General features: G+C 56.7%; 1 protein-coding gene across 1 annotated transcript in view; it reads right to left on the bottom strand.

Moving 5' to 3' along the window:
- CORO2B (coronin 2B) overlaps positions 1–23,262 on the bottom strand; it is a 126,488-nt gene extending 103,226 nt beyond the window's left edge. The window contains exon 1 of the mRNA XM_021693938.1: positions 23,136–23,262. The gene's annotated coding sequence lies outside the window, so the exon portion shown is untranslated. The remainder of the gene's footprint in view (positions 1–23,135) is intronic.
- Between the last annotated feature and the right edge of the window lie 628 nt (positions 23,263–23,890).

The raw sequence follows: 23,890 nt of genomic DNA, 5'->3' as shown, positions 1-23,890 counted from the left end.
CGGAGGTTCCAGGCCAACATTCACCGCTCTGTGCTATCCTCCCATTCATTCATTCAGCTCATTCATTCCTTTGGTCAGCCCCTGAGCCACCAGGCAGCTAGTTTAGTAACGCATCACCTGCTAGAAGCCGGGCACTCGTTGGCCCTGGGACTTTGATGGTGCACCAATGCACAGGAGGGAGCGACAATTCTGCATCCTAAAGTGACTGACCTGCCTCCTCTGTCCCTAAGCCCGGGCCACCTGTCATCTGTCACCTTCCATCCCAAACCCACCCTGGGCAGGGGGCTCTCTAGTGCCCTCCTGCTCAAGGGAAACGGGTGTTAATCCAATGGGGCAGGTGTTTCTAAGCAAGGGATTGCAAAACTCTGTGTCCCCTCCCCCAAATAAAATTACACATGTCCCAACAAGAGAAATAACTGTGTGTGTGCAAGATTCGTACAAGAAACAGGTCTGCTTTCATGAAATATTTCTCCTAGAAAACAGAAAGGAATTGCTTCTTTGTGTTCTTGGAGAGGAAGAAGGTGGGCATTGCCTATCTCCCTGAACCTCCCTTCACTGAAGCGGAGAGCTGTAAAAACCAAAGTTACCATTCTTCCCCCACAAGGGGCAATAAAAGGAGGAGACACCCCAGAGCAGGCAAACCACAGGACCCCTACCCACCAGGGCAGTAAGAGCCCTGGGAACCATGGAGAGGACAGCTGGAGCCTGCTTAACTTGGGACAGACAGGACGGACAGGAGTTCAAGGCACATATTCTAAAGGCAGTGAGAGCCCTTATGCTCATCTCTCGAGTGGCCTGAAATGTCTGGATGGAAACATCCAGGTGAAGTGTGCATGTGTCCGCAGTCAGAGCCTAACGTGGGCCACAGATCCCATCACTGCGATACCCTCCTTGCCTCTCACTGGTTTCCCCTCACAGCACCGTGACCTGACGTGAAAAACTGGGGATCTTTTTTATTTTTTAATCATAAAGGAATATATGCCAGAGTGGCCCTTTGAAGCCTAAATCCAGTGTCATTCCCCTCCTCTGCCCTCAGGATCAAGTCTGTGGTCCTCGCGAATTGGATTATGGGGGTCCTCCTTGGCCTGGGCCCCCAGCACGGCCCATCTAGGCCCCGGATGCACTCAGTTCCTTCCTGTTCCGAGGGGCCTCTGTTTCTCTTCTCCGGGCCTTTGCACGTGCTGATTTCCTCTCCCTTGGTCGTCCCAGTGCCCAACTGATCACTGGGCCAAATCCTCCTCCTCCTTTGGGGTCTCTGCTCCAGAGCCACTTCCTCGGGCCAGCCTTCCGATCCCCCTCGACTGTGTTAGCGGCTCTCCTCTGGGCCCCTCGTGCTTCCCTCAGCCTACGTTCTGCTCCCAGGGCTGTGAGGGTCAGACCCTGTGCTCCTCACCGCCCGCCCCCCCCCCACTGCCCCTGACTGTCCCCTGCCACGTTCACTGCTTTATCCTCGGTACTCACCCAAAGGCACAGCACACAGACAGCGCTCCGGGGATGTTGGCTGAAGGAAGGCCCAGGGACAGGCAGGCCCCACCACCCTCCCCGCAGCCCTGGAGGCCAGCCAGGGAAGCTCCTCATCCATCGCTGCATCCCTAGGGCCTGGCCCAGGGCTTGGCACACAGCAGGTGCTCCAGGACAGTTCAGCCTTGAGGGGAGTGGGTATGGAGGAGCAAGCAGAAGACTCCGCTTTCGGGATAGATTTCTAAATCTCTACTACCTGTCAGCCATTCACACACCCAGAGACTTGCCCACCGCCCCATCCCTCAAGGGAGACCCACACATCACAGAGTGCCACAGCCCGAAAGGCTGGCTGAGAGATGTCCTGGCCCTTTTAATTAAAAGTCGGATGGGCGGCCTCCTCTCCTCTCATTCCTCTGTCTCCAGGTCGCTTCTGGAAACCGGGAGTCAGCAGGACAGACGAGAAGCAAGTGCGGTGGATGTGGAGAAATCGCTGGGTTTGCATCTCTGCCCCCCAGCCCTCCTCCCACACTAACCATCCCTTGTGGGGGACCAGCAGCCAGGAGGCTGGGCGTGGGGCCAGGGCTGTCCCCTGCTCGCCATCTTCATTTCTTCTAGTCTCCTTTTCACTCCCACTCTTTCCCAGAAGGCCCGGGCATCCCTTCTTCCTCAGGTGGGAAAGGCAGGGGGCTGTCCCCTGGCCGTCACTACAGTCATGGGAGACAGGAGGGTCTCCGAAGGCCCTGGGGGCTACGTCAGCGGAGAAGCTCCCAGGCCTGGGCCTTAGGGTGGGACTGAGGGCAGAGAGAGGCTGCTAGCAAAGACCCCCTTCTCCGTCTGAGCCCCCTGGGGGCACCACATCTGAAGCTCCGGAGCGGAAGGCAGGGGGTGGCCTGCGTTGGAGGAGCTTGTCACCTGGTATGAAGTGAACCTGGTGTATACTGGGCCAAGTCCATTCCTGGGGACCTGTGCTAAAAAACATGCATGAGGCACAGACCAAGCACGGTGGCAAAGGGGGCTGGGAGACAGCTTCCAGGAAGGCTTCCTGGAGGAGACGGCCTTTGAGCCAGGCCTTCAAGAAGGAGTGCAACTTCCACATTTTAGAAAGTTTGCAAAACAGACAGCATTCAAAGCGACGGAATTTGGGGTACATACGTGTGTGTGTTAGATGAAGGGGTGTTTATTTGTGGAGGAAGGAAACCCCCCCTGACCTGCAATGAGGCTGAGATTGAAATCATCTGAGTGTCTTTTATCCCTGCGCCCCCAGTGGCTCGGGCAGGGGATTGTGGATTCCATCCCAGGGGTCTGCAGAGGTTGCCTCCATCCCCTCTCCCAAGCCCTGGGTCCTGGGTGGAGGGGGCCTCCGCCAAGCAGCAGGGACAGCAGCAGTCTACATGGAGGGACAGGCAGAGACCCCCTAGCCAGTCTCCAAGGACGCAGCTCATTAGAACGCATCCCTTGTTGCCATGGAAACTCCTGGCCCACAGAGCCTGGGTAAGAGTTCCTGAATTCACTCAGGCCTCGAGCACAAGTAGACAAGATGAATTTTTGAGTCGGAGCATAATGAGACCCGGATGTCCGGAAAGCATATGGCAGCCTCCCAGGGGACGGCAGAGCCCCCGGGAGAGCACGCTGCTGTTAGGAGGTCACCAGGCCACCGCCTCTCTTGGGGGGGAGGTCTGGGAGGCCCTGGGGAGCACTTCCCCCCTTTAGAATTCTTCAAGGGCAGCACAAGCCGCTAGCTGTGTGTGGGGGGGGCGGGGGATGGGAGAAAAAAGAAGAATAAGCTCCCTCTATCTGTCCCAGGCCCTTCCGGGGTCAGGGTTGGGAAGCTTTATTTTGCACCCTTTGATAGATTTGCCAACAAATGCATCTCACGTGGCTGAAGCCTTGCTGCATGCACAGAACAGATTCTTCTCTCCGTGCAAAGTTCAAATATGTCATTCAAAAATCTCTACTCAAACATATCCGGGGCCAGGCACAAGAAACGCGTCATGGGATCCGTGGCATCGCACGCTCCCTCCCACTCAGGACAAGGGGGGCTTGCCCTCTGGCAGCGGGGGAAGGGCATCTTCAGGTATCACACTCTCAGCACAGCCGTGACAGGAGAAGGACAGTTTGGAGTTGACGAGAGATCAGAGAAGGCTCCGTGGAGGTGTTGGCATTTTGGCTGGGCCTTGAAAGCGGGGATCAGGAGGCCTTCGGGGTACAGGAAGCAGAAAAGCACAAGCTGAATTTGGGGGCAGCAAGCACACCAATGTGGCTAGAGGGCAGGGTCTGGGCAGGAGCCAAGGAGGTCAACGTGGTCAGAAAGGGAAGGCTTTGAACACCCAGCTGAGCGGCCTGGGCAGTGGGAAGCCAAAGAATCCTGCCGCCCAGGTGGACCACGGACTCCAGGAGTACAGGCTCGTAGGACTTCCTTCCTTTCCCCCCTTCCCTGATCTGGGGCAGCCCAGGCCAGCTTAGGCCTAAAGCCAGGACAGGCTCAGAGCAGGGCCGCCCTAGCTCCCGTCCCCCAGCGTCCCTCAAGCAGCGTCACCTTTCCAAAGCTTCCAGAAGTTCCAGGCAGAATGGGAGCTTACTCCTAGGAAGGCTCCTGCACAAAACCCCCAGCGCTCTAGGCACAGACCAGGTGACAGATGAGCCCCTGGGTGCCCAGCAAGGAGCCCCACATAAAGAGGGGAAGGGAGAGGGGAGGGTTTGCTGCAGGACTTGGGGAGAGACGGCAGAGAGGCCCCTGGGCCTGGTAGGCTCCAGGGAGGGACGCTTGCCAGGGACTTGCCTCTGCCTGGCTTCTCTAAAGTCCAGGCGTTTTTTTTTTTTTTTTTTTTTAAAGCAGGCCTCCTATCCTGAGAAAATTGGATCAATTTTATCCAGGAGGTTGCTATTAGCAAAATCACTGACCCTGCAAGATAGAGAAGCAGAGAAGGCAAAACTTCCTGTTTATTCTCTCTCTCTCTCCCTCCCAGCCCCCTCCCCCATCCCTCTCTCTGGCCAGGAACCCAGCTCAGTTCCCCAGGAGCCAGGACACCCCGATTCCAGCTGACTGTCCCTTTCCTCCCGAGCTTCAGCCTTGGGGGCTCTGAGTTTCTGAAACTGGAAATGCTCTCAGGGCCAAGTCTGTGGAACAGGTAGCTGGTCCAGCTGGGGGTGCTGGATCTGGGACATGGCCATTGACCGGAGCTGGCTCCTCCCAGGAACCCCAGTGCCCCACTGACTTCCACCTTTTACCCGCCTCCACTTCCAAATCATCACCCCATGTCCTATCTCCTCTCTGGCCCTCACCGTTACCACCTGGCCGGCTCAGGCCTCCTGCCCGGACCACCACGATGGCCCTCCGACAGGTCTGCTGCCCCCAGGCCCACCCAGAGCAATGGGTGTAACTGCAGGTCCCTGGGAGAGGGGCAGGGTTGGCCACAACCGAGAGCTTTTTGTTTGTTTCGTCCTTTTTCTTCCTTGATGGGAGGGAAACAGAAATCAGGGAGAAGCCGTGGGTTAAATGCACTATTTCTGAGGGACAAAACGGCCAGGCAGCTAAAGGGCCAGTGCATCGGGGATGGGTTAGAACCCTGGCTCCATCAGCTTACCAGCTGTGTGACCTGGAACACGCTACTTAACTCTCTGAGCCTCAGTTTTCTCATCCATAAAATGGACATAACAGCACCCCATGGCCACCCGCCTTGCCTCACGGGCTGTTTCAAGAAGGCTACGAGATGCACGTAGAGCAGTTAGCATAGTCCCTGGCACATGCTCAGCACCAAGTAAACACTGATCATTAGTACTTTGTTACTGGTGAGTTCAAATCCTATAGCACCTCCCTCCTTGCCACCCAAACCCTGGCCAACCCAGAAAAGAGGTGCCCGGCAGCCCACAAGGCAGCCACCTCACTTCGCTCCTCCCTTCTCCTTGACCCGAGACGGCTGAGCCTCTTAATTGCTCTTTGGTTTTACTCCATTTGAAATGAGCAGGGCACCAATTCCCCGCAGGAAAAAATAAATATGCTTCTGCTCAAAATACTAATGAGGTTGGACACCAGGTGAGGCTGGTAGGGGAGGCCGCCCCCGGGGACGTCCGCGAGCCCAGCCAGCCCTGTGGGAGGACGCAGCCCAGCTTGGAGCATCCTCAAGAGGGCAGGCGGGATGTGAGGCTCTGGTTTTGCTCCACGGGCCCCAGGCCAGGGGCTGGGCTGGCTCAGGGGACCCGTCGTGGCAGGGGGAGTGGGAGCCCCCTGTGGTCATGCCCCATGGAAGTGTGGAGCCTGCTCGCCTCCGAGCAGCTCCGGGAATAGCTGGCGGACATCTGCCTCTCTTCCCACGCGGTCACCAAGCCTGGGGAGTCCTCGTCCCCAAGCCACTGCCTCTGCCCTGGCTCAGACCCTCAACAGCTCAACAAGGCTGCTGGGCTCTCAACCTCCAGCCTTGCCCGCCTCCTCTCCTGCCTCCCCTGAGCGGTCGTTCTCAAGCAGTCAGTCAACAAACATTAGCGAGCAGGAAGCATGTGCCAGCCTGTGGGAGGGAGGAGGACTCAGGGTGACCCAGAGCCAGCCTCAGCCTCCTTTCTGACCCTCGCCCCTCACACTGCCCCGGACGAGGGCCTCTGGCTGTGCCTTCAGTGATAGGTGGCCTTCTCCTCGGAGCCTTGAGCTTGCTGCTCTCAGCCAGAAAGGTCTTCCCAGATTGACGTGGCTCCATCCCTCCCCTCCTTCCTCTCTGGGCCCCCACCTCCCCTTTTCAGAGCCACCCTATTTATAAGAGCTCCGCCCACTGCTCCGCCCCTGGGCCCAAAGCACTTTTCTTATTAGCGTTTACCACCCCCTGACATCCTAATATTTATATATTTCTTTTCTGCCCTGTCTCCAGAGCCTCCAGGGCCAGTCCCCTGAGGGCAGGGCCCTTTTCTCTTTCGTTCCCTGGTGTTGCTGTATGCTGTCACCTGGCATGCAGCCGGTGCTTCCTGGATGGTTCTGTGTGTTCAGATTCAGACTGTTCTAATCCTAACGCTGTTATTGACTATGACCTCTTATAAGGCCCCCCATGGGCACAGGAACAACAAGCCAGTAATGAAGCTGGGAACAGAACCCCGGCCCTGGGAGAAGCCTCTGAAGCCCTGCCCCAGGGGCCAAACTGGGGACAGGGCTCCTGGTCTCTGGAGTGAGGACAGCAGATGACCTGGGGCCTGCCACGAAGCCCGAGGTGCAGAGCTGCATGCAGACTTTCATGGCTGAAGACAAGGCCAGTCCCATTGTCAGGGAGAAGTGCAGCCTTGCTCCTTGGTGCCTGAAACTCCCAGGGGATAGAAACCGGACAGCCGTGTCCCCTTCCTGGGAGGAAATCCTGCCAGAGTTCTCAGGGACACATGCCGCGGGACTCAGCTGGAGGAGGAAGGAGGGAAGGGGTCCCAGGGTGGGCCTTGGTCCTGGGAGCATTCCCTCTGGCCTGATCCCACAGGCCACAGCTGAGGCTGCGGGCTGGGCTGGCCGATCAGTCCTGCCTCCTGTCCGTTCTCTGGCCTTGAACACTGCATAGCTGGGACTTTTGCAGGGTAAAATGCTCCCTCCATTCCTTCCTACCCATTCCACAGCTCATCTGACTCTCCAAACACTGACAAGAGACCGACAGAACTGGATTGATACCTCTCTCTTTTCCAAGCTGGAAACAAAGACCCAGAGAGGTTAAGCAACGTGCCCAAGGTCACACAGCATGGTAGAGGCAGAGCCCAGGATAGAAACTAGGCTGAGATTTCAGTTGTTATTATTTGGAGTCACCAGGAAAGCATGTGCTGAACGGCTTTCCTGGGACCGGAGGCGGGAGGTTGAGAGGGCTTTCTGTCCCCTCCAGAAATCCCTCCAGCTCCTTCCTTCTGCAAGCACACAGGCTCTGTCTGGCTTCAAACCCAAAGAAATTCCTTCTCTGCTCATTGGCTCTGAGACACGGGAAGCAGCCCGTTCCCTGTGGCTTCTTCCCTGGAGGATACATTCAATAAACAGAACCCCTTTCTCATCTTCCTGCGTAAATATTTCAGGAGGCTGAGAAACAAACAGATCTGTATTTGCTCTGCTGCAGGCCACTCAGAATTGGGGGCTCTTCTGACTCAGGAAGGACCCTCACCCCCCCACACACCCCTGCAGTGTCCCCCAGGGGCAATGGGAAATACAGGATGGCAGGGACAGCCACCTTCCTGCACAGGGTACCCACCTGGGTTGGGGAACCTGGTGGGAGCGGGAGAGCACAGCCCCATTTTTCACCAGAAGTGCCCCACCCACCCACCCACCTACCACTTGCTGTCCCTAGAAATGGGAGAACATAGTCTGCTCAGCATCTGTTATTCTTGGGGATGCTTCAGTCGCTGCTGCCCGGATCACAGCGCAGGGGACACGAGGTTCCTGCTCAGACAGGCACCATCCATGGGGCAGGGGTACAGAGCCTCCAAGAACAGGTGGACCAGAGCTCTGGCTGGCCACCTCCACAATTTAGCGGGCCAGCCCCCCTAGGGCTCCCCCACACCCTCCTTTTGTTTATTCCTTCAGTTGTTCATGGAGCACATTACTCTTGGGCAGAGAACATTCAGCGGCTCCCCATTGCCGACCGGATTCTGACTTCTCAGACTGTCATTTCCCGTGCTTCCCAATCCCGCCCCACAGCTTCCCAGCCACACCTCCCTCCACTCAAGTCACACCGCAGTGAGCCTGCTTGCTCCCTTCCCCTAGATGAGTCCTTCCCTTTCCTTCTTGCTACCTGCCTTTGCCTTTTCTCCTCTCCCATTTGCAGGATGGCGAGTGAGCCACCTCCTCCTTGAAGCCTTCCTTGACCATCCCACCCCGCCGCAATGATCCCCCTCGCCTCCCCGAGCTTCCTCGTGGATTGCTGCCACCTGGAAACTGCTCCTGGGACACCCTCACGTGTGAGGTCTTAGCGTCCCAAGTCAGTTACAAGCGTCTAGAGAGCCAGGTGTCTGAGGATGAGGGCTGCCTCTGGATATTACTCTGGAAGGAAATTCAGCTCTAAAGACATCTTCATGCCTGCGCCCTACCTCCTAGTGATTTTGATTCTATTGTTCTGGGCAAAGGGTGGGGGCGCAGAAAGGACCAGCGACTTGATCAAAAAGCATAAAGAGTTTCAAGACAGTATCAGCAGAACATTAAACCAAGCGTCGCACAGGTCACAATTCTGCAAAGCCGGCCCTGGGGGCAAGCATTTAAATGTCCCCAGGGGATGTGCAGCCAGCGTGGAGAACCACCGCTCCTGACAATGTGGGGCCACTGAAGGTTCTGCACCCCTGAGCTCCCATGCAGGACACGCACCTCTGCACGCCTGGGCTGCCCGGAGCACAAACATCTGTAGATGCAATGAATCTATGAGCGGATGGAGACGAATGAAGCTTGAGCCAGAGAGCCAAGAAGGATCTTTTTTCCACTTGCTTTACAAATCAAATGCAAATATATTAAATATTAATTTTGGATTATTAACAAGTAAATATAGTAAGTCAATAATTATTCTAAGAAAATAAAATATTCATATATTAGAATATATCCAACGTGCCCATAGTGCACAAATCTTAAGTGTTCAGCTTGAAGAATTTTTACCCATGCATACGTTCACCTGACGACCATCATTCCAGAAGGTTCTCTTGCGCCCTGTCCCAGTTAATAAATACTACACCCCACCCCACCCCTGGTCACCAGTAAAAAGTGGACAGAATTTTCATCAAGGAAGGGCTCTCGGGCTAAGGGAGGCAGAGTCAGCACAGGTGGGTACATGGAAGTGACATGGAGAAGGCCAACTCAGAATTCCCTGGTGCGGGAAGGGCTGAGGTTTACACCAAATGGCAGGGAAGAAGCACAAAGTTTCGGAACGGCTCAGCGACTTGCTCAAAGTCACAGGGCAAAGCTGTGGCAGAGCCAGGACTTAAACTCTGATCCTCAACCCCCACGTTTGTTTGTTTTTTAAGATTTTATTTATTTATTTGAGAGAGAGAGAGAGTGAGGGAGAGAATGCAAGCCGGGGAAGCAGCAGAGGGAGAGGAAGAAGCAGACTCCCCGCTGAGCAGGGAGCCCAATGCGGACCTCGATCCCAGGACTCTGGGATCATGATTTGAGTCATAGACAGATGCTTAACCGATTGAGCCACCCAGGTGTCCCATCAATGCCCAAGTTTGTTAGCTGTTCACGACCTTGGCAGTCTGGAGTGTGTGTGTGCGTGTGTGTGCATGCACTAGAGGACGTGGCTCAGAGGGAGGAAGATGGGGCAGGGCCTGGGGCTGGGCAGCTACAGGGAGTAAGTACATCCGTAAGCTCCCTCCTGCACCCAGCCTTGGACCAGGTGATGTTACCCTAGATAGCTAGGAAACTGAGTCCCAACCAGAGTGGGGGTAAGTGACTCACCCAAGGTCACACAGCATCCGAGCTGGGGTTTGGGCAGGAGCTGCAATGGTCTTCTCTCCATGCTAGAACCACGTCTTCCCAGCAGGAGACTTATGGCCCTCTGCCCCCTCCTTCTGTTTTCTCAACTCCCAGAGCCAACCTTCCCGGTAGCCCCAGGCAGCAGATGGGAAAGGCCAGTACCATGGAGTGGTCCCGCCAGGGGTATCTCCTTGGGAGGGGGAGAGGGGCACGGGAAGTGCTCACTCCCAGGCACAGAGAGATACTTGCAGGGGATCCGGGCTGGGGGCCCGAAACCCCTTGCCCCCACCTGGCTGGGACCCAGGTTTTGGGAATGTCTACTCACTCTCTGCCTCTGGGGTTGGGTCAGAGCAGACCACCTAAAGGGCAAGTCGGATCATGTCACTCCTGTTACAACCCTGCCCGGGTACCTCACACTGCCACCAAGCCCCCCCTTGCTCCCCCTGCCCCTCCAGCTTGTTTTACCACTCCTTACCCTACCCTTTCCACCCAGCCACACCCAACTCTTGCCTCTCCTAGAATAAGCCAAACCCGTGTCCCCCTTCTATGCCTTTGTTCATGCCTCCCCCTCTCCCGGGAATGCCCTTCCCTCCTCTTCAGGTGTCTCTGCTTACTCGTCCTTGGAGACTGAGCTACGATCTCTTCCTCCGGACACCTTGCCTGGCCTCCCCAGTCCGTCCCCATGGCTTCAGAGCTCGGTGCACGCATCCCTGCCCTCCCACACCGCTGCTCACCAGCCCCCCCCCTTTGCCACATCCCTGCAGCGCCTGTCCTTCCAGGCAGCCTGTCTCCCCCCACTGGACGGGGGTCCCCCTGACAAGAGGACGGCCTGAGTGCATCCCTGCATGCCTGGCGCCCAGGCTTCGGGCTTAGCACACAAGCGCTCGAACTTATCTAGGGCCTCATTTGATTTAGGGGCGAGGGGAGGGGGTGGCCAGTGGTCAGGAGAGCAAGGCAGCCAGGGTGGAGAGGTACACAGAACCACGGCCATCTGCACGACTCCCGTTCCCCTGGCAAATCCGGCTCCCTGGCCCTCCCACCTCCTGCCTCACTTTCCTCCTCAGGAACCTCTCCTGAATAGAGTCTCATTATTCTCGGGTCTTGCTACGGCAGGCCGGGTCCAGTCCATGACAGCCACTTAAGTAAGGTATTACCCCTCCTGGGGGAATTCATCCAAGGCCCAGAGGAACTGAATCCTGGGCACGGTGCTGGGAGGGTGATCTTAAAAAAGCAATCACACAGCACAATCGGCCCCCACTGTCCGGCCAGGGGCCCACGGGGCGTAGCAAGTCAGACACACTGGGGCAGGTTGGGGGTCCACCCTCCCCCACTGTGGCACCCAGGGCGAGTGCCGCCCTCTCTGGGGCTGGCTCTCCCCCTCCGTGAAGTGGGGTAATGCTCGAGTCGTGGGGCCCATCCCAGATGTGATACACTTGGTATGGGGGGCAGGCTCGGGGGAGAGCATCATTCCTGTTGCTCTTTGAAAGCAAAGGCCCACTGGTTCCCCAGGGGCCTGCAGAGGGGTGGCTTTGTTTGCCGCTCCTGGGCCCCCTCTCTTCCCTCCAACTCACTCTCCCTCCCTCCCTCCCTCCCTCCAAGCCAGAGTTCCAGGGAAAACTTTGCTGGGAGACTTCTCAAGCCGTGATAAGGTCTGGCCAGAGGAAAGCTCTTAGCAACCCAGGCTCCCAACCCAGAGGCCCTTCTAATGGTTTCAGAGAAACAAAGGAGGGAGAGATTGGCTGCAGCCCAGCGTGCCAGGAGGGCTGGCTTCCAGGAGGGAGAGTGGGGGTCGCGGGCCTCTGCGGCGGCCAGGGTGACAGCCTGGTACACTGGGTACCTGGCGGCCAGATCTCGGGGATCACAGCCCCATGGCCAAGCAGAAGGAGCCTCAGAACGCATTCCTCCTGCCTCTGCCATGACCACGGCCATGGCCACGACTAGGCGGGGTGCTCCTGGCTGGTTACCTGGGGAGCTGAGCCTCTCCGTTCGGGTGCTCCCCACCAGCTAGGCAAAGCTCTTCAAGGTTCCTTTCTAGAACTTTCCCCCACCACCAACTTCTGAATCAGTCCTTGGCCTGATTTCTACCGGAAGCCGAGAAAAACCCACTGAACTGAAATTCACCCAGCCTGAACCTGCCATCAACCAGAGGGAGCCCCACTTCCTGCTCGGCTGCTTGCGCCCCCTTCAGTAAACCTTCTGGGGTCTTGATTTTCTCTTTTGCAAAACAGGGGATCCCATTACATCTCTTCAGAGTTCCTTCCAGCTCTAGTGGTCCACGATGTACAGGAGTAAGGATTTAGCCCAGGCAGCAGCAACATATAGGGAATAGCTTCGGCTTCCTCAAAATCCCACCCAACCTTGTATTTCACACCAGGTACCCCAAAGTCTACACCACACCTTTGACGAGTGCTGTGAAAGACACCCCCAAAATCAGACATCATCCCTGGCCTCAGCGAGCTCACAGTCAAGTCAAGGAGTCAAGGTCAATCCCCATAACTACATAACTCGTTGGGCCTTTACCTGCGGCTGGCGTAGCGGAGGCTGGGCAGGACGGGAGCTCTGAGAACAGGGGAATTAACCTGGATCCGGACCCTAAAAGGCCAACTTAACAGGACAATTCGGACCCTGAAATAACCTCAGTCCGTAACAACCTGAGTTTGTTCTCACACGCTATAATGAGGATGGCAGGAAAGCAGCCCTGGGGTCTTTAGAGGACACATTTGTGATAATAAAAAGTTATCAGATGGACCCTCAGGTACACAGAAATCCCCTTTCCCAGAATTCCAAACTTCTCAGAATCCCGAATTTCCCCCAGGCATTCCTGCAAAGGGATCTCTCACCAGGAGGTCAGCAGGGCAGCTGTGAATAGCATTTTCCTCATGAAGCTACACCAAAACTGCAGGAATTAAATCCTCTTGTCCCCCTCCCCCAACACCTTCCTTTTCCATCAGCTGTTCATGTCCTGGAAACTCCCCCAGATCCCAGATCATCATGCCCGTTAGTTCTGAAGTCATGCTCAGGTGTTTAAACGGTCTGCTGCAAATCCCTCAAGCTAGCAGAGGATATTCCTTTCCATAAACTCCAAGGAAAAGTGGGTCTGAGCTTCGGGGCACCAGGATGTATCTGGAGGAAAGGTCAAGGTCATTTGCCGGTAGGGGTTGGGTCTCTCTGCCCAGAGACTTGGGCAAGACTATGCTTTGAGACCAACTGCCCCCCCACCTCCCACAGGGAGCTCGGGCCCGCGGGGATGCAGGATGATACAGATCAAGGTTTAGAGGCTTTATGTGTCTCACTTTTCAAACGAAAGCAGGACATCCAATTCTTATAGCCAGATTATTTGTCCCAAGCATATTAAAACAGCCAAAATAGAACAGGAAGAGGGAAAAGCAACTTTTCATCTGCCCCAAACTGGCCTGACAGAGTACAAACAGATAAAGGGTGTTTGGGAGAGATGAGCTGGTCTCTTCTGCCGACACGGTGTGAAACAGGGCTGCGGTCGGGACCACAGCAGGGGAGAAGGGGGTTAGCTGCTGGATGGACTGCCTAACTCCCAAGGCCGCGAGACACTGGTGGTGGGAGGGGGCGGGAGGGGTGTGAATTACAGACACTAAACCGCACCCTCCTCCCGCCCCCGTGTGACATCTACAGAGAACCTCACTAGAGATCCCAGGGCCCTAGTGAGGCAGAGCGCTAACTCCCTTTTCACAGATGAGAAAACAGAGGCTCAGAGACATCGAGGGACTAGCCCAAGGTCGCACAGCGCAGAGCAGAGGCAAGAGCAAAGCCTGAGTCTTTTTGTCTCCAGATCCCCTGCTCTGGCTACAGGTCTCAGGGTCGTTCCTATCAGCCTGACTGAGTGGCAAGAAAGGCCTGGAAGGCAGGCTCAGCCGCTCACCAGCTTTGTGACCTTAGTAAGTGACCTCTCTTCCTTCTCTGGGCCTCTGTTTCTGCACCTAGTGGAAGGGGAGCAGTAAGGGTACATGAAGACTGAGTGAGGAAATACGTATGAAACACTTTCTGTGAGCCTGGTATAGAAGCACTCTAGAAAGGTCGGCTCCTTCTGTTGGTACTGTTTATTTCACGGTCAGCTTCCTGAAAGCAGGGACCTAACACCTGGTGAAAGGCTAGGATCGGCCTCCTAACAAACTAGTATTTATTAAACGGATCTAAATTCAGATTAGGAGTCATTCTCGAGTTCCTAGAAAGTGTGGGGTGCCACGGAGGCAGGGGGCTGGATCACATGACCTCAGACAGCTCTGGAGTCGAACCCTGAGCGTGGGGCTTCTTCCCAGGAATGAGTGTGAGCACCCACCCAGCGCGAGCCTCCCCACATCCCCCTGTCTGCGCAACTGGAGCCTCCACGGTCTCCTCGGTCTCACACGGGGGCAAGTTCACTCTATATATCCCTATAGTTTTATTTTATTTTAAAGATTTTATTCATTTGACAGAAAGAGAGCACAAGCAGGGAGAGCAACAGAGCGAGAGGGAGAAGCAGGCTCCCCACTGAACAGGGAGCCCCCAACTTGGGCTCCATCCCAGGGCCCTGAGATCACGACCTGAGCCAAAGGCAGACGCTTAACCCACTGAGCCACCCAGGCGTCCTACAGTTTTACTTTAAAGACCGCAGCCCAATCCAGATAATCAGAAAGATTTAAAGACTAAAAATGGTTATAATTGGGACCGGTAAAAATGTAAGGTGGAAATTTCCCTGCCAGAGCAAAATTTCCTTTTGGAAAAATAAATGACCCCTCCCCGGAGCTGCCTGCAAGCCAGGAGGGGCCCTGCCCTCCCAAATACAGCCCTGGGAGGCTCTGTGAGGGGCAGCAGGGGCTGGACAACGGAACATGGCACCTCCATATTCATCTTGCCCAGGTCAAGTCTAAGAATGGCCCACAGAAAAGCCATCTTCCCCTGATCAGGAAGCTGCAGAGCGGAGGAGGAGAGTGCCAGAGTCAGGAAGCCTGGGTCTGGACCAGCCTCTAATCTGCCTCGCTGGGCAACTTTTTGCAGCTTACTTGGCCTCTCTGTGCCCGCTTCCTCATTCCTGAAGTGGGGATAGCGCCGTAAAGTCCGTCGGAGCATAAAATGAGCTTATACACGTGCTGAGCTCTCAGGCACCGGGTGCAGGAAGCATTCCTGATGAACGGTTTCTGACTCCGGGCATCTTCCTGTGCCGTTCCCTCCACCTCTTACCCTCTCCTCAGCTCCTCTCCTTTCACCTGCTACCTCCTACTCATCCTTCTCGAATCAGCTTAAAAGTCACCTCCCCACCCCTCTGACTAGGTCAGGCTCTCTGCTGTTATTCTCAGAGTTCCCCCGTACTTCTCATTTCATGAGCCCCAGGACACTCATTGTAAGCATTTGTTTAATTTTTTGTCTTCCCGACGTGAATGGCGAACACTCAGGCATGTGGTAAGTGCTTCACACGAATCAACTCATTTAATCTTTATAATAATCCTTTTAAGTGCTACTATTATCAATCCCAATTAACGGATGGGGAAACAGATGTTCAGAGAGGTTAGGCAACTTGCCCGAGAACAAACAGCAAGTAAATGACACAGTGCCATCTGTCTGGCTCTAAAGCTGGCATTCTTAGCCACCGGCACCCCCCTCGTAATCAGGGGCCATCTCCAGGGGGCCACCCACCCTGGGCAGAGAGGGAATTTGCACAATCAAGAGGGCGAGGGCTGCAGGCCTGGACCACAGACCCGTGTTCCCTACACAAAGCTAGCTTCATGGAAACGGAGAAGGTGTGACACTTGTTCGCCCCCTGGGCTGGCCACCCTCCCTCAGAGGCCTGGCTGACCTCAGACATCATGTGCAGGGTGCCCTTCTCCTCACTCACTCAGCTCACATTTTTTCCCAAATTATTTACGTGGCTCCCGGCTCCAGCAAAGGCCACCAGAAGCCTAAGCAGAACACGGCCACGGGTGTCACCCTCAAGGCAAGCAGCATTTGTCAAGCACACCTTGGTGCCTGGGCCCCAGACCCACAGACAAGAGCCCTCTGCCTTGCCGGGGGGCGGGGGCGGGCGGTCAGAATAGAGTCCTGGAAATGAGACGAACGTGTGCTCTGGAGTCTGACGGCGCGGGGACGGATCCCCACCCACTCCCCCATCCACTAAAGCTGCGACCCACAGCGGGTCACTTACCCTCACTGAGCCTCTGGAAAATGGGACTGTCTGCTAACAGAATCAGGCTCACAGAGTCAATGCCATCGTGTGTGCCCAATGCCTGCTTCATGACTGTCATTCTTAAGAGGATGGTGATTAATCTTCACCGGATGTGGACCATTAGCGATTGGATTGGGAAGGTTCTGGCTCCAAGTCAGAAGATCTGGGTGTGCATCCCAGCTCTGACCCATATTAGCTCTGGGATTAGGGTGTGGCCATGTTTTCACTCAGAGACTCTGTTTATTCATCGGTAAATAGGGGGATCTCTCCTCACCATGGGACCCTCCAAGGGATTCGTGTTTGTTTTCTGTAAAAGGGACTGTCCTGAGCAGAGCTGGGTGCCTCCCCTGGCTGTGTTAATTAATTGGAAGGAGGGTGCCAGCCAGAACCAATTAGGAGGTCCCTCTAGGGGCCTCTTGGGGGAGGGGTGGGGGTGGGCAAGTAAGGGCGGGCGGTCGCTCCTCCTCCATTGTCCCTAACGCACCGCCTGGCTCCTCCTCGGCAGCTGGTCCCACACTCCAGGCCCACAAAGGAGAGCCTCATTCTCAACAGCTTCTTTTCGTGTGGAAGCCACTGGATTTGCATCTGTCCTTGCCTGGCAGGCCCTACTCCGTACCAGCCTCTCCAAGCTTCCCAGGCTACAGGCTGCCCCGGGCCCGGGCCTGCAGCGTCCACAGGCAGGCAAAGGAACGGAACAGAACAAGCTGATCAGGAGAAGAGGGAAGGAGAGGGGGGGCAGGGCACAGAGGGAATTTGCACATTCTCTCATCTCCTGGACACCAGACAAATTCTGTGGCTAGCATATCCAAATCAGAATCTGCCCCGGGTGCCAGGAGCCGGCGGTGGCTGAGGCCATGTCTGCTCCAGGCTGGCCAAGCTGGGAGAGAAATGGAAAAACTCACCCCATCTCTGAGCTGCCAGGGACGGACGCTGCCAGGCCGTTGGTCTAGCCAGTGTCCACACTCCCAAACCCGCCGAGCTCAAGTCTGTGCCGATTCCACAGGGCCGGCTCGCTGTGGGGCTTCTGGGGGCCCCGGGGCGCCTCACCATCCTTCCCAGATGCCTCTGCATGCTGTCATAAGGGCTAAGGTGGCAATGGCCCTGGGGCCAGAGAACACAGGGTATCGGGGCACGGGTGGGAAGAAAGTAACTCACAGAGCTCTGGAGGGAGAGACAGCATGGAAGGAAGGAGAGATGCTGAGGTTTTGAGCACTTACAGTATGCAGGATACAGACCTGTCCTGGCTTGTGCCCACCGGACCTTGAGACTCCTAGCTCAGGGCTTCGGCGCCACTCCTTCCACATCCATCTCCTCAGAGGTCCTGGACAGCAGGGGCCATGGCTTTGGTGTTCTGTGACCCTAATGCCTAACACACGGCCTGGCTCAGACTAGGAGCTCAGAGGGTGCTGGCCCTGCGGACGAGTGAATGCTAGCTAGCCACATACCTTCTGCATGAGAATGCCAGATATCTGGAAGAAGAACTGGGGGGAGGGAGGAGGTACAATGGGCGCCCGGGGCAGAGAAGGCAGAAGCCCCCACCCCAGGTTTCTGGGAGCTGGGTCTCTGTGGGGAACGGGGAACATCTCCACCCTCGAACTGGCTCTGTCACAGGCCTGCTGTCTCCTCTCTCCTCCCAGTAAGAGCCAGACGGGAAAGAGGTGCTGGGAAGTGGAATGTCTGGGAGTCCAGGCATCTCCCTGGCGGGCTAGACCCTGGTCTGGGAGCTGGAGGCAGAAGGTCTTCGTACCCCTTCCTCCCTGTCCCGACCCTGGGTGTTGCAAGGGCTCCCCTCTACCGTGACCCCAGATTTGCAACTAGAGAAGAGGCTGCCCTGGCAGAGGGAGACTCCGACCCGAGCGGTCCAGGCTGGGGTGGTGCATGGGGTCCCGGGAGTGGGGCCCAAAGCCCTGTCCCTCTCTGAGGCCCCCCTCGCAGGGCAGTCAGGTGGAAGGAGCACCGATCAGGAGTTAGGAGCACCCAGGTTCTGGCTCCTCCAGCCTCAAACTTGCTGAGTGACTTTAGGCAACTTAGGATTCATTCCCTGGGTCTCCGTTCCCTTATTTGTCAAGGGAGAGATTTGGACGGTTTGACTCAAACATCCTATTCTCTGAGGCCGTTCTTCAGGGGCCCTAGAGACACATGACCTGGCCAAACGAAGGCCTGCTAGTAACTCCCTGGACAGGGCAACACTGTCCTCCGTCCCATCACAATCAGCAGGAGCCAGGGGCTCCCATCCGTGAGCTGGGCTCTGCTGGGACAGGGGCAGGAGGGAAAAGGTTGACTTGCAGAATGAGGGACCAGGGCATGACCGATGATATCACTTGTGAACCTGGACCTGGCTGCTCACAGGGGGATGCTGGCATCTAGAGGATTCTCTTGGCCCACACTCCTTCTCCTAAGACCTTCTGAGGTTTAGCAGGCATTACAGCTGCTTGGGGTACTCTGTTCTTGGACTGCTGAGCCCCGGCGCTGGCCGTGGGAACAAGGAAAGCGCTGAGTGCCCTGACATCTCATGTAACAAGCCACACCCGGGAACAAGGAAGCCCAGTCACTGTAAGCCATCGCCTTCCTTACCTACAAGCCCCACCTCTGGTCACCTCCGGACAAAAGCCAGGAAATCACTCCCAAGGACCTCAAAGCAGCAAAAGGAGTTGCAAAGTCCTACGTTATATAGCTGGTGGACTTTTCTTATAGCCTATTGACTTGTACTCTACACACAACTCTAATGTATTTTGTTCTGTTTTTCCAGCTGATGGCAGTTTAGAAACATATTGAGAACCAGAGAAGCGCTGTTAGGCTGGCATATGACTGAAATGGCATAGAGACAGGAGACATACAGAGAGCAGGCAGAGAGCTCAAAGAATAAAATCTTCCTGTTACTAGGAAAGCAGCCTTGGCTCCCTCAGCCCTCACCTGCCCTCTGGAAGGATACTGGACTGAACTGGGAGGAGGTGGGGCCTTAACCTCCTGAGGATGTTTATGGTCTGGGAAGCTGCATCCCTTCTTTTTTTCTTCCTTCTCCTCATCGTTACATAAAGAAACTAAGACAGCTTATGAAATTACACACAATAAAACAAGAGTTTAAAACGTCATAACCAGGAATCATGCCATCAGGCTGGAAGGTCACACTCCAGAGACCTGCGCAGCTCTTTATCTCTAGTGCTATTTGGGGCAGGGGTCCCTCCAAACTGCCCGGGCTTTAGGTGCAACATTAACAGCTGCACCTCACAAGGAAGGGGGCTGGGGTACGTGTGAGAGGGGGGATGGTAAATGGAAACTGGAGGCCCATCTCTTCTCAGGAAGTGCTACTGAAGATCTAGCAGCTTGTCGTTGGTTTCCTCTTCTACACTTTCCAGGCTCTCTGAGCTAAAGAGACCTCCTCTGCAATCCACACCTACCCCTGGCCCAGAGGACTCAAAGGGGCAGGCAGCCGGGGCTCGCCAGAAGGGGGTGACCTTTGCCTTGAGAAGGAGCAGCCAGGGCTGGGGTCTCACGCTCTAACCCAGTCCTCCCCTGTCTGTCACTCCAGTTGGTAAGCAGTGACTCCACCTCCCAGACCCTCTTCAGGGTTCCTCTTCATATCTGTCTTATAACTAGACTAACCCCTGCCCCCCCAGAACAGAGATCTCCCCCAGTCTCCATCAGAGCCAACTTCCTTGCAGAAGCTGTGCCAATGCGCAATGCAAGGGACCCAAGACACCCAAGAAACCAATTACTGCACCTCACAGATGGGAAAACAGAGGCCTAGAGATGGAAGTGACTAGCCCGAGGTCATCATGGCTGACTGAGGACCAGAGGCCAGGCCTTCAGACTCCCAGAGCACTGTGGTTCTTCTAGAACTCATGGAGAAGCCTCCTCCAGCTGGTTTTCAGGCAGCAGGAGGGTCCCCAGGCCCTCTCCTGCATTTCTTTTGTTCTTCTAGGCCTCCCCATGTGAACACTGCTGGTCTGTGAAGGGCTGGCAAGGGGAGAGAAGCTAGGGTTAAGGTGGGGATTTTATTTAATCCTCTGAGCTGGCTTAAACTGATGCCACGGCCGTGAGGGCAGGAGGGACATCCAGGAGGGTTTGGTGGGGGATGGGGGAAAGGGGAGGGCATTAGCGAATAATCACTAGATACTAAGAGGCTAGGCTTGTCAATGAGTTTAGCCAACAAGTACCCACCTTTTTAGACTCTCCACCCCAGGGCCTGAGCCTCCAAGTAGCGACCCCCTTTCGTGGGAATAACCCAATCTCCCTGTACACAACAGTGCAGAAGAAGGCAAAGATCACAGGCCATAGCTTGAGACAGATCTGAGGGCAAACCCCAGCTCTGCTACTTCCTTGCTGTGTGACCTTAAGCAAGTCCCTCTACCTCTCTGAACCTTGGCTTCTTCCTCTTTTAAGGGGGCTGAACACATCTTTCTTGCAGGCCTCCTGGGAAGGAAGCCTGCCTGAGCTCATGTACACAAAGAGACGCAGGGGAGGCACTGAGTCAAATCTCAGTGCTATTATTACAAATTTCATATGCTTTAGCTCTCATCCAGGCCCATCCATTACTCTTCTGCCTCGGCCTGCTTGTGTCTTTGACATTAATAACCTTAATGATAATAATCCTTCCCAGCCAAACAGCATTTGCATCACTTCAAAACACGAAGCATCCTACCCACTGTGGGCCACAGCAGCCCTGCCAGGAGTAGTCAAAACTAAGGCAGACTCTCAGCCCCCAGGCACATTTCCCCACAACGTTTCTAAGTCCCAATTTTGGCACTGAGCCCAAAGACCTGAACAGACAAGCTGTCTTATGGCAGGCAGATCTCCTGGGGGCACCGGTAGCCCCTGGCTTATCAGAAGGAGCCAGAAGCACCCCTCCCATCACCTCCACAGCTGACCCTCCATCTGGTCCACTGCTCTGACCCCAAGTAAGCTGCCCTCTCCACGCTGGCCTCCAACTCTCCAGTTCTGAGAGCCAGGTGGGCAGCTGCTGGAATCTGGCCTTGGGTGCACGGATTGCCAAACCTAAGGCCAAGGCCGGGCTGTGAGCTTCTCACCCTGACAGAGCCTTCTGAAAAGTGTGGGTTCACACCTTTGATCTTCTTACTGGTTCTTCAACTGTTTGTCACCATCCCCAGGATCCATAGTATCATCCTCATATTCCACAAGAGGAAACTGAGGCCCAAAGCAGAAGGGCCCAACCAAGGTCATCCGTGGGGTTTGGGGTAGGGCTGGGGAGTGAACTCAGGTCTCCTCTGATCTCCTAATCCTGGACACTTCCCACAACTACCTTAGCCTGCTTTCCATAACCGGGAGGCCCCCAAAGTCTCTCCAATAAACCTGGGCCCCTGGACCAGAGTCCAAGAACTCTCCTCCAATATGGGGACTGCCAGAATGGGCATCTCTCCCTTCCCTAACCCATTCCCTCCCCGCATCTTCAAGCGAGTCACCAGGGAACCTGTCCTATCCCTGGTAGCAACTCCTCGGGCTGGAGGAGTGCCTTGTCCACTGAGTAGCTCTGGAGTGGGGCCAGAGTTGAGGGGATGGGCGACAGAGGCCGGCAGGTGGGGTGGACTTGCCCCTCGGACGGCCTCCCCAGGGCGACAAGCCCACTCCCACACCCACTGTCCTGCCAGCGACGCTCCCCGCGGCGCGCTCCAATGGGGGACACCACGCAGCTGCCCAACACTGCTCTCCAGGGGTTAAAAATGCAGCATCCTAAACAAGGGTTAAAAATGCAGTCGCGGGGCGGGCCGGTGCGGGAGGGATGGTGTCCAAACCACCGCGGCTGCCAAAGCGGCATCCTCCCCCTTCCCTCCGCAGTCCCTGGGGGCCGGAGCGACTGGAGGGACCCGGGGGAGCAGAGGAGGCGCGCGCCGCACCTTCCCGGCACCAGTGCCCCCTCCCCATGCCCACACCCCCGCGCCCCCCGCAGCCGAGGCCGGGGGCTGCAGGCGCCGGCGGGTCCCGGGCGCGGCGGGCGAGCGGCGCTTACCTTTGTGACAGTCATGCAGAAACTCCGGGGCGGTGCGGGGGCGCGGGCGCGGCGTGCGGGGGCGGCGGCCGGGGTCCACCGCGGGCCCCAGCGTTGGCGGGAAGCGGTCGGGCGCGGCGCGGGCAGTTCTGAGCGCGCTCCCCGCTCCCCGCGCCCCGCAGGCGGCTCTGCTGAGCCTGGGGCCGCGCTCCGGGCGGGCAGCGCGCAGGGACCGCTCGTCGGCGCTCGCCCGCCGCTCGCCGCTGATGTCAGCCCCGAATGTGCATTTATAATAGATGAGCCTCCTTCGCCGCAGGAAGGCGAGGCAGGAAGAAAGGGAGAGGGGGAGAGGGCCCAGGCTGGGGGGCGGGGGGAGGAAGAGGGGCCGGGAACTCGCTACAAAGGAGGAGGCGGAGGGAGGAGGAGGAGGAGGAGGAGGAGGAAGCGCACGCCCGCCCGCTGCCCTGCCCTGCGCCTGGGGCTCGCTAGCCCGCCGCCGGGCACCGCCGCTCCCGGAGCCCCGGCCAGGCGCCCGGGCCCGCGGCCTTAACCCCTTCGCGCCCGCGGACGCCACGCGTCCGGGCGAGGCCGGGACCTGGCACCTGCTGGCTGCGGGCGCGCGCGGCCACTCCGGCCCTCGGGGGGCCCCCGTTGGCCCGGGGACGCTGCTGAAGTCACGCTAGACGGCCGAGACGCCGCGTGGGCCGAGAAGCCCGCCGGGCTCGCCCCCTGGAGGTTGGCGGCGTCCGTCCCGGGCCTAGAGTGCCGCGCGGCCGCGGAGAGGGGCGTTGCGGCCGCAGGCCCTGCCTCGTCGGACCCGGCACAGGGTCGCGGGAGGGGGCTGTTGGAGCAGTCCTTTGAATCTAATTCCCGCAGCGATTGGCTAGCCCAGCGGGCATTGTAGCCAATTTCACAGAGAAGGAAACTGAGGACCAGAGTGGGAAGTGACTTAGACAAGGGCACACAGCCATCCTTGGCTCCAGGCGGTCGTCCTGGCGCCCGCTCTTTCCACGTCGCCACAAGCTCTCTACGGAATCCCTTGTTATAAAAGCTGTCTTCTCGATATTGGACGATCCCTGCTCTAGGTGTGTCTACACTACGCTTGGGTGCCGCGCTGCTCTGCAGGAACATAGGTGCGACCTGTGTGGTGCACTGATCCTGACCCGGGTCACACCATATCCTGCAGCTGCTGACGGACTTGAGGGATCACCACCTGAAGGTGACACGGCAGGTCTCCTCCTTCCCGAGCACCTGAGCAGAACCGGTTTCGGCAGTTACTGAACCGCTGAGACTCAGAAGAGGAGGGGTTAGTGGAGACGGAGGCGGAAAGATCTTCGCGCCCCACCGCCCGCCTGCAAGCCCGGAAGTGCTGGCTTCCTGCTCCCGCGCGACTCTACAAAGCAATTAACTAGACCAAGTGGACCGGGTGGTGTCGGGGCGCCTGCTTTGTGGAAGGTGCTGGAGGAAGAGGGGGGATCAGGTACCTGGCTTCAAGGAGCTCACTGAGTAGACTACAATAGTAGAGTAATCAGCATCTGCAGAGCGCTCCGGGGATCAGCCTGCTATTTTTATTTTAATTTTTTCCCTGTAACCCTACATGCAAGAGTATGAGGAAGGAATTACCATCTTCATTTTGCTGATGAGTGAGCACACTCAGAGCGGGGAGGGGACCTGCCCAAGATCACACAGTGACAGAGCCAGGACTTGAACAGAAGTCTTTTTGAATGGAGCATAGCATTCACAGCATCGTGCCTTGGCTCTGCAGATCCCAGGGGGCACTCACACCTGCTGCCTTATGTGAGCTTCACACTTGTCCTGGAAGGTAGAGGGACAGCCACTAGTCCCGCTTCCACATGTTTGAATGACTTACTAATTCTCCTGGGGAGCCCATGTTGCTGCATCTCTCTGTGCACACCCT

Source organism: Neomonachus schauinslandi, chromosome 9 (assembly GCF_002201575.2).
Source record: "Neomonachus schauinslandi chromosome 9, ASM220157v2, whole genome shotgun sequence".
NCBI lineage: Eukaryota > Metazoa > Chordata > Mammalia > Carnivora > Phocidae > Neomonachus > Neomonachus schauinslandi.
The sequence above is the reverse complement of the archived record's forward strand: the minus strand, read 5'-3'. Positions and strand labels throughout refer to the sequence as shown.